This window comes from Salmo trutta, chromosome 14 (genome assembly GCF_901001165.1).
Source record: "Salmo trutta chromosome 14, fSalTru1.1, whole genome shotgun sequence".
NCBI classification, from domain to species: Eukaryota; Metazoa; Chordata; class Actinopteri; order Salmoniformes; family Salmonidae; genus Salmo; species Salmo trutta.
In genome coordinates this window covers 26,756,506-26,770,772 of record NC_042970.1, presented here as the reverse complement: position 1 = coordinate 26,770,772, position 14,267 = coordinate 26,756,506, and the positions used below count along the sequence as shown (strand labels likewise).

Below are 14,267 nucleotides of genomic sequence, written 5' to 3'. Positions count from 1 at the left end.
CACATCAAAATACAATATGCACATTCAACTACACATCCATATACACATTAAAACATACGTTATTATACACAACACTATATGAAAATGAAAACACAATCATAAAAAAACGACACATTCTTCATTAAAATGGTCCCCTAACAGCAGTCTGAAATTCCCTACAGGCACCAATTCCTCATATTTTAAAGATGAAGCCAACTAACGTTCACTGTCAGTTCAAGAAAAAAGACATTGAGCCCTTTCCCAAGGATGACGCGAGGAAGGTTGGGTTTGAACAACACACTGTACGTGAGATGCAAGTGAACTGATGAGAGTCCTATCTTGAAGCCTACCACCGGCATTGAAACACCGAAATGAAACGTGAACGAGTCTTTTGAAATGTGGCAACGAGAAAATTATTGATGTTGAATTAGGGATGCGAGTTTAGAACACATGTAGGGCTAAATTTCCACTAATAAAATGAGAGATCAGATAACTGTTTCAGCCTGATAAATGAGAATGATAATCGCATCCTGAATGTTTTTTTTTTTGTCGGCATATGGACATAGCGCGCTTCACAGCTGACGGTGCCATTGTGGGACATTTTCCAACACCAAAGGAAGGACACTACATTCAGCAGGTTCTTTATTCATTTAGCACACCAGACACATCATGACTGAGCCTTTTTACATTTCAAGGTGAGTACCATACTAACATTGATAACTGCAGCTCATGAGAGGGTTAAATGGAAAAGTTGGGTTATTACTTCGCGCGCTCAGGACGCAGCGAAATTATATACCCGCGCGTCCAAAATAAACGAGCTACATTCTTATTTTTTGAAGGGATTTACATACATGTATATTCTTTCCACATGTATTTACATACAGGTATATTCTTTCGGGATCTTTCAGGATGTAGACAATGGTAACCATTCCGTAGAAGTCAGGTTAAATTGAATTGCATTTACTGTGATATCATCTCGTTCTCCCACTCAGCAAGCAGATGATGGGGTACCAACGCATCTGGTACTCATGCTTCATGAGTTCTTTATATAGAGATAGAATAGGCTATCTGACTATCTGGATAATCTCATATTGTGATACATTTCCTACTGAATCGCTATTTTGTGGTGATGCAAAATCGTGGACATATTTCTCTATAGAGGCATCACCTCTGTGTTTTTGAGGCAGGCACGTTACTTATGATTGACAACTGTCAGGGATTCTGGGTTTAGGCAGCAGCAGCAATAGGCACACACAACCTGAAGACCCTTTCATGAGACCTATCATCATCATCATTCTCAACATCCTAATCATGCTCAAATGGGCATACATCAAAATGTGCATCCTTAACAACCCAATAGTATTCATCAACCAGGTTGTCACCAAAATAATTATAATATAATAGTAGCCTTAAATGGTTTATTTTTATTAATGCCAATACTGTTTTCTATGCTTGTTTTCATTTAATACTTCAGGATACTGTGCACTTGTAGTCAGAAATACATTTTCTTCGTGTAGGCAACCTACACGATTTTCAACCTACACGATTTGCAACCTAACACATTTCATATTTCGTGGGGCCTACATTACACAAATGCATTTAATACAAGGCTCCACTTTTTTGTGTACATTACACAATTTTTTTTCATAATGCAATTTTATGAGGGTTGCCAGATTTCAATTTTGTGGTATCGATTAAGGTATTTGATTGGGGATTGGGGATACATTTTTATGATGGGAAATTATAATGCACACCATAATACACACATGCACACAAACACTTACACACATATACACACTCTGTTTGTACTCATGTTATAGCCAACTCTTGACTTTTGTATGAATTATTTTTCATAGATGTCAGGAATAGTGGTATAGGAGAGTCTGAAATGAATGAAATACCCTAACCCTATGCTATGTTAAATGCCAGCAGCACTTTCCAGTGAGAAAGGCTCAGTCTGAAGCCATTCGGCTATGGGTTTCACAGCCCTATAGTAATAATGCAAGTTGAATCAGCATAAAACGGGTTTATTTACAACCTATGGGGTAAAACATGTTGGGCAAAGTGGTATAGGAGAGTCTGACGTATAACCCTTAACTTGAGTTCAGTCTTCGCCAATGAGAATGAAGAGGGGCCTAGCTTCGTCCTTCATGACTGGGAAAGGCCTCTATTCTGGGCTGTAGAAAGTCCTACATCCATCTAATTAGATCTGAACAGGATGGATCAAAAGTTATTCATATTACTGGTTTACATCCAAAAAAAGGATAGTTGTGTTTTGCTGCATAACACACATATAATTTGTCTACCCATGTGATGTGGATCATTGTCATGTTATTTTATATTTAAGCTTCAGTAACAAGAGAACACCATGGTTGTAATAACACTTTAAACAGGTCGTTTGTAAATGTGTAGAATGTGTTTGTTTTGGGTTCACACTGGTAAATTAACTTGTTTAAAATAAACAGTCACAGAGGATTTTCTTCTGAATAACTGGTCAGAGCATAGCACTTTCCATTCAGCTTCAGGCAACATTGATGTAAGGCTTGATCACACCTGTAGTGACTACTTCTATCCATCATGCCCATTGCTGCTTATCCATTGTTCACTAGATATACCAATGTAATTACACCCAACAAAATGTGGAAAAACAGAATGCTCCCCACCACTAGATCACATAAGTAGACGTGAGCTGGACATGATCCCAACGCAGCCACAAATGTAGCATAAGAAAGTGAAAGCTGCAACAGGGACTCTAACCAGGGCTCATACGTGGTGAGGTGAGTTCTAACAGCCCTAGCCATGAAATCTTAGCAGGTCTCTGGGCAGAGGCATTGAGCCTACAGTGCTGGCATATAACTTGTTACAATAGCCTCGCCCATCAGGCTCCCGAGTGATGCAGCAGTCTAAAACGGAACCCAAACCGGCTGCGCGCGTGCGCCATTGTGCATTTATTTTGTCCCCACACACCAAACCCGATCACGACATGCAGGTTAAAATATAAAAAAAGCATTAAACATTTATGGCAATTTAGCTAGCTAGCTAGCTTGCACTTGCTAGCTAATTTGTCCTATTTAGCTAGCTTGCTGTTGCTAGCTAATTTGTCCTGGGATATAAACATTGAGTTGTTATTTTACCTGAAATGCACAAGGTCCTCTACTCCGACAATTAATCCACACATAAAACGGTCAACCGAATCCTTTCTAGTCATCTCTCCTCCTTACAGGCTTTTTCTTCTCTTGACTTTATATTGCGATTGGCAACTTTCTTAAACTAGGTGCATTACCGCCACTGACCTCGTTCGTCTTTCAGTCACCCACGTGGGTATAACCAATGAGGAGATGGCACGTGGGTACCTGCTTCTATAAACCAATGAGGAGATGGGAGGCGCACACGACGCGAGCGGTGTAGTCAGCCTGTAAGGCACTGAATCGCAGCGCTAGAGGCGTCACTGTATCACATCCGCCCGTGATCGGAAGTCCCATAGGGCGGTTCACAATTGGCCCAGCGTCATCCGGGTTAGGGGAGGGTTTGGCCAGGGTAGGCCGTCATTGTAAATAAGAAATTTTTCTTAACTGATTTGCCAAGTTAAATAAAAACATCTAAAAAGTATATAACATGATTGACACAACTGTAGTAGTCATAATGAAACGGCCTTGGAAGTGCCATAAGTGTAAGCCAACAATTCATTATTTTACATTAACCTGTTTAACTGCATTGATATGGCTTAATTGATCGTTATAGTTGCAAATACCATGCAGTTGCACAAGGGGAATTAAAAATAAACAGATTTGTTTTGCAGGTCTTCTGTTTCCCCACATTTATTGATTAATTAATTTCCCATCATGAAAATGTAACCGGATTCTCCAATCAAATACCTTCATCGATACCACAAAAAAAAACTGACAAATACAGCTTATTTTTCTCAAATCTGGCAACCCTCATAAAATCTGACATTGCATCAGTATCCCAAAGTATTAACAAACAAACATAGAAAACAGCATTGGCATTAATATAAAAAAAGTAAGGCTACTATTATAAGTATTTCAGTGACAACCTGGTTGATTAACAATATTGTGTTGTTAACATGTTTGTTTTTTATATAAATACACAAAAAAAGGCAGTGTAGAACACCATCGCCCAGAATGCATTGCTCCAATAACTTTCAAAAGATTGTTCTGAAGTTTGCCCCCCAAAAATGTATTTTCCTATGAATGAAGTTGCACAAAATGTGTGTATTTTCACACAAATTAAGCCACACAAAAATGTAGAAAAATGTAATTTGTACATAATTTTCACAAGGTTAGTGTGAGATTGTGTTGGATGGGGTCATGTGATCATGTTTTTTTTAATGGCAAAATCACCTTTAAGTAACATCAAACCAAATATGGAGTTGATTTGAATTGATTTCAGGTGACTTTTTTTTAAACATACTCACATGCCCCCATCACTTCCATTCATTATTAGCTTGTGGTGGCTAAGGTTAGCTGAAGTTTGTAGTGGCTGTTTAAAGAAAACTGAATGATGAAATTCAGTTTTTGTTGGCCCATAGACTACTTTCAGGGTGAGGAACCATCTAAGATCATGTTGTAAAATAGTGAACTGCTCCTTTAAGCCTAAACAGCATCTGCAGTGCAAACTTCACAATGCTGTTGACCAAGCTCATCTCATCTTTGTTCTGTCTGTGTGTTTGGAAGGGGGATTGGATTTGTTGCCTTTTAGACTTTCCTAGTCATGCAAACCAGATGAACCCAGGGCTCTTGGTGTGCTCTCTGTGCTCTCTACACTCGTGCTTATCTCACTGGCCAGTTGGACTGGCATTTATTCAGATGGTCCCACCAGAGCTGTAAAGCTTCTCACAGAGAGAGAGATTGACTTCTCTCTGTTGGCTCGCTAATGCCAGGCCAGTAGCTTTATCAGTTGCCTGCTAATTTTTGAATTTAAATAGGTCTTTATTTTAGTTCATTTTTTATTACTGTAGGCCTACTGTCATATAATGAGATTGCGTTTTCCTTTAGAGGTGACTCTGGATCGCTTCTATTACTGTATCTCTATATCATTCTTTGCAATGGTAAAAAGAGGGCTATTCCTGCAGCATAACTTTCTCTAATCTACTGACCCTGTTTTCATTGCCTCTCATCAGTCATGAGTTCTCTTCATATTTTTTGATTTAACGTTGCAACACTGGCTAGTGTGTTCTTTACCGAGGTGTCATGATTCCCCATTTTAAAATGATTATAGATAACAGGAGGCACATTCACTAAACTCACATTATGATATTTTAGTGTGGAGTAATAGCCTGATCAAATGTTGACATTAAATATGGTTGTTGTGTGATCCAAACATCATCAGGAGCAATGTGGGTCAGCGGCAATGCCCTGCACTCTATTTGCAGTGGTAAGTCAGGCAAATTAGTGTATGTAAGACAATTACACGGTGTGTGACTGCACATCAGCTCACTACCCAGAGCTGGAGACCCCTCCCGTTGCCCACGGAGAAACTGATGAAACACGACAGCTCAGATGCTGTAGCCTGAGGAGGAAGAGGAGGAGGGCCCTCATGTTGGCTAGTATGTATGTATGTACATATGTATGTACTGTATGTATGTGCTTGAGCGAGTGTACACACTTTTGCGTATGTGAAATAGGGAACGTCACAAAGACAGACAAAGACAGAGTGAGAGTATGAAAGTGAGAAAGATAAATACAATCCCCAAATGAACAAACATGGCCTGTAGCTGTTTTCTTCTCTCCTCCGTCCTCCATCAAGTACCTGTTTATTTAGTGGTGTCTAAAAGCCAGCATAGAGGTAAAAAGACTGTACGTGTCTATTCAAAGTGTAGAGAGGTTAGTGGAGAGTGTAGGAGGAGAGATACAGGTGGAGGCATACAGGGAGCTCACCTGCCAGTACACTGCATGCAATATGGCACGACGCCTCCAGATTGTTATCCCTATTTTCAATGTAAATGCTGCTGTCACAGTGCTGTTGTACTGGATGTTCTCTACAGGCTACTTCCATGTTGATTTGTAATCCCTGGCACTTTGTGAGATGGCATTGTGCTAGTGTAAATGGTTGAGCTTTTTAGACAATAGGCGAGAGCCACAGATTCATTAGTGAGAGAAATCAAATCAAATGTTATTCATCACATACCCATGGTTAGCAGATGTTAATGTGAGTGTAGCAAAATGCTTGTGCTTCTAGAGACCTATGAGGTAATGACGGGACATTGAATAGATGAGCAGGGTTGAGAACTAAGAGATAAGAGCAGCGATAAAGACATATAGTACTCTATAGGAGGGGACTTGGCAGTGTCGAACATGTAATGTGAGGAGGAAGCAATTAAGTATTTAGGGGAACATGATTTGTGCAGTAAGTCAGTCTCTATGTTTTTATTCCTTGTACCGTGCCATTGACTCGGGCATTAGTGCAGAGTTTCAATGTAGGTTAAAGTTAGGGGCAGGATGGAAGAAGCTAAGCTGTATGAGCAGATGCTTTTATTTGCAGGGCTCTGGCTGTGTCCCACCTCCTTGGTCTTATTTACACTGGGGATTAAATGAGGAATGGGTGCTGCCGGTGCACCAGAGTATCCAGGGGTGACGTTGTGAATAGTAAACACCATGTATTGTCTCTCCTCTTCCCTGTTTCTTTCTGGGCTCCCAGTGATTTGTCAGCAGTGAAGGTAGCAGCTGCTCTCTTTGCGTTGTCATTTCTTTGATCGCAATTTTTTGTGCCAGCTACCTCCATCCTTGGCATCCTGATCCCTACACAGCCATATGGGCCAGTAGAAGCTGAGCCAGTAGAAGCTGAGGAAACATACAGGCTTGTTCTGAATCAGTTGTTGTTGGCTTTGTGTGCGTGTCCATATAAGGGTGTGTGTGAATTTGCCGCTTCATATGTTATTTTCCATTGTGCATGTTATTTCCCCCTCATATACTGTACTCTGTACATGGAAGTGCACTTTGTATATGGAAGTCTACTGTCTATAATTTCAGAGAGCAACATCTTTCACTACTATGTTTGGCTTTCCTATCCTGAATGATTGATGCCATCAAAGCTTACACAGTATAGCATACTACACACCCAGTCATACTGTAACTGACTGAGACGAATATAGCTGATCTACAGGGACAGTTACAATAAATGTAGGATGTCGTAAACTATTTAAAAAAATACACTCAAGGCAGGAACAGACTAATGTTGCAACTAGCTGGTAATCTACGGGAACAGCTAGAGAGCATATCCGAACAGAACTCTATAGATGTTCCTTGTCCCTGCCCAAACCACACTGGAGAAGAGAGCTCGTATTTCATTAGCATTATTCCCTAGTCCTCTCAGCTGTCATGCCAACAGTGTACTCGTAGCCTTGCTCTTCCCCTGTTCTTTTTAAGTCCCTTAAATGTCATTACCGATGGGGGTGATTTAGCGGCGTACAGACTTGCTCTGTCTTTCACTGAATGTTGAATTATAGAAGACCTGGTATTGCACTTGGGCTGCACAGGTTTTCATCAGAGTGCTGGAGGTCACTTTGACTTTCCCCTTTGATTCTCATCATTCATGCAACATGAGCGTTCCCTGATTCAAAGAGCCTGTTTCAGGTCACCATTAGTCAGTAGAGATCCAAAGTGAAATGTACTGAAGAGAGAGCCCAGGGAAGGGAATTGATGAGTGAATCTGACTATGGCAATGTTGGGAAGCTCTATATTTCCATGCGGACTCAGAATTCTGCAGTGTTGCAGCAATTTAAGTTTTACCGTTGTGCATAATGCCAATAATTGTCAGAGGTCACTGATTGTGTTTTGACAATATGCTTGAAGGGATTCCTTTCCCCTAGCTTGGTTCACTACCCTGTGGTTTTTACAACCGTAATATTTTGGATTGATTGAGTGATGTTTTATGGTTCTTAATGCGTGGTCTCTAAAGCCATCAGTCTGAGAATTGTTCATTAAACAACACAATTGATGTAAAATACATTTCATTATTATTTTACTCATAACATCAAACAATCCAACAAATGATTCTATCAAATAAAATGAGGAATAGCCTGAATTGATTTGAAGAGGCAAATGGTCACTAAATCTGGTAGAATTCACTGCTTGTAGGCCTGTCCAATAATCACAGTATCGTGTGTTTTAAATGAACATCCATATGTCATTATAGCCAATTGAGGGCTGAATGTGGGTTTGTAAGAAGACCAATAAAAGAAGAATCCATAGCCCCGGGCCTGGCCCTCCAATGAGAACACAAATAAGACACAGAGGAGTGATCACAAAACATTTATTTTACCATAAACCTCACAGGTCCCTCGTGATTAAATCTGACATTCATTTAAAAGTCATCATTATTAAAGACGCCATTTTCATGTCCTAATTCCTCTACCCCTCACTGTAGGTACCAGTGTCAGCCTCCGGCTCTGGCTCTCTGGCTCACTCTCCCCCCAATCTCCAACACGTATGACCTACTTCTGTCTCTGCATCATTGTAAACAGATCTACTAATTGCCTTCATTTATTCATTTGGAAGTCAAGTTCTGTTGGGGCTGGCGCCCTCCCAGTTCATTCATGTGTAATGTTTACAATTTCCCCCTCCCTATGACTCGTCCACATGGATTTGCGGACCCCAAGACAAAGGTATCCCGTCAGGCTTTGTGATTTAGCTCATGATTAAATGAGTGCCATTTTGAGGGGCATGAGACATTTCCACAGTGTCCCATTGTGCAGACTGACCCAGATGTGGGGACACATAATGCATCGACATAAGCTCTAGAAGGAATGAAGATGTCTTTATGGTTATATGGCTTTGTAAAGCTTTTGTGTGGTGGAATAGTCTAATCAAGTGAGACTTTGTCATTTCTTCAAACAATCCTCTTTATTCAATATCGATTAATTATTGCAATAATGAGGCTCGTCCACCCAACACCCTTGAGTGTTGGAACGAGTAATCTAACCTTTACACAAATGCAGAGTTCTTTATATAGCTGACACTAAGAATGCTTAGTCATGGTTGGTTCCACCCCTCCCATGGAGATTGGGGCATCAGAAGCCACTCTGGGTTCATCCTGTCGTTATCTGCACGGGGGTGTATTGTCTTAACCCCACCCTGGCTTAGTTTCCCAGATGCAAGGATGATTTTGAGACAATGGGGGATTGTTCTACTTCTAAGCTATCTCTAGTAAAACACATTCTTGTCTATGTAATGCAGTCTTTAACTCATTTGTCAGCTCAAGCCATCTCTAGTGACCATATGCCCAGATTAGCTGCATGGAACTAGAGTGGAGACCATAAAAACACAGACACTAGCAGGACAGAAATGTCTTACTATTTGTTAAATATTAATGGTTAACAATTCATATCAATTAAATCAGGTAAATACGTAATTTTTCTCTCAATTGTCAAAACCCCTGATATTCCACCCTAAAACCTAGGATTGGGGAACACAGCAATTCTCTTGAGGTTTTATATAACTAGATCACATCCAGTCCTGTCCCTGTGCCTCCATACTGGGTTAATACTCTGTCTTGTCCAGCCTGATCAGACATGGCCACAAGGGACACAGTTTTCATCACATCTGATGAAAGGACACAACTCTATTGTTGCCTCAGTGTGAGAACACTGTGTCTGTCCTGCAGCCTGAAAGATGGTGTCACAGCCGGCTGACTGTTTCCAATCCTCTCACACGTTATCAGCCTGGGCCCAGCACGAGCCTCAGAGGCTGCTGCAAATGGAACACATTCCTGAGATATAAAGCACAATACGCACTGTGCATAAAGTGCACAGAGGGAGAGAAGGAGACATTTCTGTGATCATTTTAAATCATGTTTATGTATGGTCACAGACGGTTACCCTCCAATGAATCACACATAACAACACACTGCAGAGTTTATGCCAGAATGCCGAGCCAATGTACTCCAATGTAGGCTGAAAACATAGGCACAGCCCTTGGTGGAGGTCTTAAGGTCGAATTAAACATAATGGCATGGCATGGGATTTTGACTCAGATTGGTGCCCTCCACCATAGCCTGGCATCCCCAGAGGCCTGAGCATGTTTTTCAATGAGTGTGTGTGAATGAGTCATGTCTGGGGCTAAGGCTGGGGTTGGCAGGAGTGTGTCTGACTGGCAAGGCAGTGTATTCAGCAGGGAGGGCTGCAGCCAGCAAGGAGCTGTCCCTATTATCCAGGGTAAACACAGAGCAGTGTGACTGCATGGCACGCCTCGAACATGACTGAATCCAGCAGAAAATAAATGGATAGACTGCTGTTACTTCCTGCTTCTGGCCCACCTTGTTGTTCTCTATATATGTCCTCTTCTGGCCCACCTTGTTGTTCTCTATATATCTTCACAACACTGAATTCACCTCTGTTGGTCTCTGTATTGAGGAACTATGCGGCCCCTTGTCGTTTCTATAATATTTGTCCTTAGCTTTACGGTTTCAATGAAAATTGAGGGATTACATATCCTTTTGCACAGACACAGACATAATACTTGAGGCGCAACTAAGATTTTAATGCAAATGATGTTGGTTCATAACACTTAAGTTGGTCATATGATTTGGATTGGAATGATTAACAATAAAATAATAGCTTTCCCAAACCACTGAACACAGCAACTCAAGGTGGTCTCCCATGATTTTGTAAACTGGAAGCTTAATATAGTGTTTGAAATGGGGTGCACTCCTGGGGGGGTAAAAATGATTTGTGACAATCCATTTGCTTGGGCAACCTGTTAATTGAATTCATTTTCTGCATGTACAACAATTAAATGCTGCATAGAGTCAAGCCAGATTACCCTGAAGCCTTCATAAAACAGAGCTACAGCTCACACCTGTGTGAGAATCATGTAACAGGGCCCGTAGATTCACTAGGCTAAGACTATTCATAATGTTTCACTACAAAGGCCAATTGAATACAACATGTTATTATATTAGCATAGAAACTAGATAAGGAATGTCTAGTTACTGCAGATGTGAGAGAGAGATTGTCAGGAGAAGGACATGAGATATCTTTATTCAAATCAAAGGAGAGGGAATGCTTGGTAGAGCTACGGTAGCCAAGGCTCTGCTGGTAGCCAAGGCTCTGTTGGTAGCCAAGGCTCTGCTGGTAGCCAAGGCTCTGCTGGTAGCCAAGGCTCTGCTGGTAGCAAAGGGACTGCTGGTAGCCAAGGCTCTGCTGGTAGCTAAGGCTCTGCTGGTAGCCAAGGCTCTGCTGGTAGCCAAGGCTCTGTTGGTAGCTAAGGCTCTGCAAGTAGCCAATGCTCTGCTGGTAGCTAAGGCTTTGCTGGTAGCCAATACTCTGCTAGTAGCCAAGGCTCTGCTAGTAGCCAAGGCTCTGTTGGTAGCCAAGGCTCTGTTGGTAGCCAAGGCTCTGCTGGTAGCCAAGGCTCTGTTGGTAGCCAAGGCTCTGTTGGTAGCCAAGGCCCTGCTAGTAGCCAAGGCCCTGCTGGTAGCCAAGGCCCTGCTGGTAGCCAAGGCTCTGCTAGTAGCCAAGGCTCTGCTAGTAGCCAAGGCTCTGCTAGTAGCCAAGGCTCTGCTACAGTATTAGCCAAGGCTCTGCTGGTAGCCAAGGCTCTGCTGGTAGCCAAGGCTCTGCTAGTAGCCAAGGCTCTGCTACAGTATTAGCTAAGGCTCTGCTGGTAGCTGAGGCTCTGCTGGTAGCTAAGGCTCTGCTGGTAGCCAAGGCCCTGCTGGTAGCCAAGGCTCTGCTAGTAGCCAAGGCTCTGCTAGTAGCCAAGGCTCTGCTACAGTATTAGCCAAGGCTCTGCTGGTAGCCAAGGCTCTGCTGGTAGCCAAGGCTCTGCTAGTAGCCAAGGCTCTGCTACAGTATTAGCTAAGGCTCTGCTGGTAGCTGAGGCTCTGCTGGTAGCTAAGGCTCTGCTGGTAGCTAAGGCTCTGCTGGTAGCCAAGGCCCTGCTGGTAGCCAAGGCTCTGCTAGTAGCCAAGGCTCTGCTACAGTATTATCCAAGGCTCTGCTGGTAGCTGAGGCTCTGCTGGTAGCTAAGGCTCTGCTGGTAGCTAAGGCTCTGCTGGTAGCTAAGGCTCTGCTGGTAGCTAAGACTCTGCTGGTAGGCAGCTATCTCCAGTCAGCACCTGTGGCTCTCCCTCCCAGGAGCCACAGGATTGACCTTTTATGTGTATCCTGCACAGCACAGCTTGCCAGGGCAGTGACATTTTATTTATTTATTTATCTGGATATAGAGTTTTGATATTTTCCTTGTAACATTTAGATTTGTAACTGACATGTATAACAACCAAAGAACTCCATGATGAAAGGATGGCAACAGAACAGGGCAGCAATGTCGGTGCCAGTAAAGTGTTTCCCCTAGGATTTCTTTCAGCACCGGTGGCAAAGGTGGTATGTGTTGTATGTTTTAGAGAACAGGGAGAGAATACACAAAGTGTGTTTGTCTGCCAAAGCGACCAGAGGAAAAAGGAACACTCCAGTGATTTCCCCCTTGATGTCTTTGAGGCAGGGACAGATGGAGATGAGACACGAGTGGAGTTGGAGAGATCCCAGACACCACTGTGTCAATCCTCCAGTCCTGTCTTTCCTCCCTTCCCTGGCTCATACACAACATACACTGCCAGACATCCTGTTAGTAGTTAGCAATGGAGTGCAGCCATGGCCACCTCTGTCCAATTCTAGGACACACATTACCATTTTTATTTAACCTTTACTCTAACCAGGACATCTCATTGAGAGAAATCATCTCTTTTCCTATCTTAGGATCGAGAAGGCAATTCTTTCCAAGCTAAAGGCTTTGAGCTGGCCAAATGCTTCCGTACCATTTCACTGGGAAGGTGAATGGTTTGTGAAGCGAAGAGGCTACAGTAGAGAGCTGTTGGTCTGGAATCAGACAGGACAGAGTGTGTGGCTTGTGGGGGCTCCACAGCCTTAGAGAGCCAGCTTGGCTAAGCCTCCAGAGTTGCTGGGACTTAGACAAAAGGAGTGGGTGCAGTGCAGGCAGATGTGGACTCCTAATTTACAGTCCTTTCCTCTGCGCATGGCACTTTTATTACTACTATAATGGACTGGGATGAAGTGAGTGCAAGTATGAAACCACCAGTTCTCCCTCATCTCTGATCAATGTTCCCTACCCTAGATTAATAAGGACTCATATAAACAGGATGCCTGGTAAACATGCCATTTGTTCTCCAGGTCCAAAGTGACTAACCAGGTTATCTTGACTAATCGATGTGAGAAATGTTTTAATTTAGACAGATGTGAACTCAAACTATAGCATAAAACACATGATGATCAGTAGATTGTGAAAAGAAAAAAGTCATACATAACATGATTTTTCAAGGCTTTCACTCTCCTTTCTCTAATCCATCCATCAATCTACTCATCCATCCACTCATCTATCCATCCATTCCATGCAATATTCTAGAGGCATTGTTTGTCTCCTGGTTGAAACATCTACATAAACTATGCTAATGAAATTAACCGAGGAAGCGAAAGGGTTGATGCTGCCTGACTTTGAATCCCTAATGATTCTTACCATCCCTGGAAAAGGCCTGATTCATTTAGGAATGTCTGCCGCGCTGGAGAGAGTGACTAATTCCTGGAGGATTTGACTATTTAGGAGAACAAGAGGGAGGGGAGTAAAGAAAACAGGGAACTGGATACATGGAAGCATAATTAATACACTTGGATCCTATCCTGCAGATAGGGGAAGCAGAGAGAACACCTCCCAGAGAGAATGAGCCCGTGCAGATAGGGGGAGCAGAGAGAACACCTCACAGAGAGAATGAGCCCCTGCAGATAGGGGAAGCAGAGAGAACACCTCACAGAGAGAATGAGCCCCTGCAGATAGGGGAAGCAGAGAGAACACCTCACAGAGAGAATGAGCCCCTGCAGATAGGGGAAGCAGAGAGAACACCTCCCAGAGAGAATGAGCCCCTGCAGATAGGGGAAGCAGAGAGAACACCTCACAGAGAGAATGAGCCCCTGCAGATAGGGGAAGCAGAGAGAACACCTCACAGAGAGAATGAGCCCCTGCAGATAGGGGAAGCAGAGAGAACACCTCACAGAGAGAATGAGCCCCTGCAGATAGGGGAAGCAGAGAGAACACCTCACAGAGAGAATGAGCCCCTGCAGATAGGGGAAGCAGAGAGAACACCTCTCCTGCTAATCTAGCCCAACGTATTGATTGCAGTGGGGATAGAGGTCTACACTGTGAAGTGATTACTGCAATTCCACGTTCCGTTGATGTATGTTGTGTCTGAGAAAGCAGAGTAGAAGAACAAGGGTGAAACCGTTTCAAGATGTTATTTTTCAGTGTGATTCTGTGCTGTCTCTG

At 42.7% G+C, this 14,267-nt stretch overlaps 1 protein-coding gene across 3 annotated transcripts in view; it reads left to right on the top strand.

Moving 5' to 3' along the window:
* Positions 1 to 276: 276 nt before the first annotated feature.
* LOC115207695 (plexin-A2) overlaps positions 277 to 14,267 on the top strand; it is a 69,853-nt gene continuing 55,862 nt past the window's right edge. Inside the window, exon 1 of one of the 3 annotated variants that reach the window (XM_029775082.1) lies at positions 277 to 674. The gene's annotated coding sequence lies outside the window, so the exon portion shown is untranslated. The remainder of the gene's footprint in view (positions 675 to 14,267) is intronic. The other 2 variants (XM_029775081.1, XM_029775076.1) reach the window with 2 other exon arrangements.